The following is a 2053-nucleotide window of genomic DNA, read 5'->3' on the forward strand; positions in this document are numbered from 1 at the left end:
TATTGGTTCTGTTCTCTGGAGAATCCTGACTAATACAACTTTAGAATATCAAAGTGGCAAAGAGTGACTGACAAATGGAAGACGGTCAGTTAAAGTAGAGAATAAGATGAACTGTAATTATGACTGAAATTAGAAAAACACTGAATAGCCACACCATATAGAATCTTAAAATAGTGCTAATTAAAAGAAATATTGTAAGGGCCAGCCAAGTGGCTCAGTTGGTTAAGAGTTTGCTCAAGAGTGTGAGTTCTGAGCAACAGGGTAGCCGGTTCAATTCCCACATGGCCCAGTGAGCTGTGCCCAAGTTGAGCTGCCATTGAGCTGCCAATAGGTGGAAGGATGGCTCAGCTGGTGAGAGCATGTGCTCCTAACAACAAGGTTGTCTGTTCAAGATGGTAGGCTATGCCCACCAGGAACTAAAGACTGAATTCGGCACCTTGAGCTGATCAGCTGCCTGGGTGGCTCAGTGGATAGAGTGTGCGCTCTTAACAATGAGGCTGTTGGTTCAACTCCCGCATGGGATGGTGGCTATGCCCACCCACAACTAATTGAACACAGCACCTTGAGCTGAGTGGTGTGACTGAACTTGAAGCTGAGCTTGCTGTGCCCTCCACAACTAAGATTGAAGGGCAACAACTTGGCTGCTCCCCTCCCCCAATTCCCCAACACTGTTCCCCTCCCCCAAGTCCCCAATAAAATCTTTTTAAAAAAAAGAAATACTGTAACAAGAGATATAATTAAAAGATTCTAATCAAGAAAATGAAATACTCGTATCTCATATATGCCCTTGGAATCAAGGAAATTTAGAACCTACTCTGTATGCATAAGTCAAGACTAATGGGGGAAACTGGGTACAGGATATATGAGACACTTCTGTACTATCATCTCAACTTTTCCGTAAATCTAAATCTACTTTAAAATAAGAAATTTATTTAAATATGTGACCACTAAAAAAAGTTAGCATCGAAAATTGATTCTAACCTCAAATACATGTCAAATACAATATTTTGCCTCTATCTTTCCTCTCCCCACAAGAGTGTGAAAAGCCTTTCATTCATCCACTCATTGCTCATCGCTGTTGCCCTCTCATCATCAAAATAATTCTCCAAAACTGTGTTAGCCTGGATCCCCAAAGAAGCAGATTCCAAGTTGGGATATGCAAGAGATTTATTAGTGAAATACCCATGAGGAAAAAAGAGGCAAGAGACAGAGGAAGTGAGGAGAGTTCTCAGACCATGCTGCTGGCCTGACACTTGTGGAAAGATAAGGGGAATGAAAAAGGGTTGAGTACGAAGATTCTCAGACTACAGCACAGTTCTACAAAAGTAGTGGCCCGGCAGTGGGAGTCCTGAAGTCTTAGAGTAGTCACGCATCTCTCAGAAGGGAACCTGCACTAGTACCCCATGGAGCACAGTTTATTAGTGGGGAGAGGCCCAAAGGGAGCATGGTCTCAGTGCCAGCAACATGTTTTTGGAACCATCCATAATCTCCACTTCTACCACTGGGTTAGAATCTATAATACAAACCCTGGAATAACCTGGGGGAGGGGTTGGCTGAACTCAGCTCATACCTAGGTTACCTAGTACCTCCTATGCCATGTGTGGTCTCAGCTGGCATTGATTTAAGAAACAAGAAACAAGAAATAAATGTTGTGTCCACTCCCGCAGGTCTACCAACATGTTCTTTCCCAGGTTCTAAGTTCTCCCAATACAGAGAATTTTCCCTCACCACTGACTTTCAGGGCTGTCCCAAGGAGGCAGCATAGAGTGGCAGCAGTCCAATTCAGCCTTCACTTATATATCAAGCCAACCCATGCCTGAACGAGACCAAGCCATTTTATTTTTCTTTCAACAATGGCTGATTGTAAGAAAACCACAATAGGTGCGATTTTATGGAGAGGCATTGGAAAAACAGAGATGTGGATTTGTGTCTGGACCACTTAGTCTGCAACTTATTTGTGCTCTTCAAGTTGCTTCAAAATCCAAGTATCCATTTCACTCATGTTCTTCCTGTTCCTATTGATACATATTAGTCAAGTCCTATAGGTCTTTTG

This window comes from Hipposideros armiger, unplaced genomic scaffold (genome assembly GCF_001890085.2).
Source record: "Hipposideros armiger isolate ML-2016 unplaced genomic scaffold, ASM189008v1 scaffold_1382, whole genome shotgun sequence".
Classification (NCBI taxonomy): domain Eukaryota; kingdom Metazoa; phylum Chordata; class Mammalia; order Chiroptera; family Hipposideridae; genus Hipposideros; species Hipposideros armiger.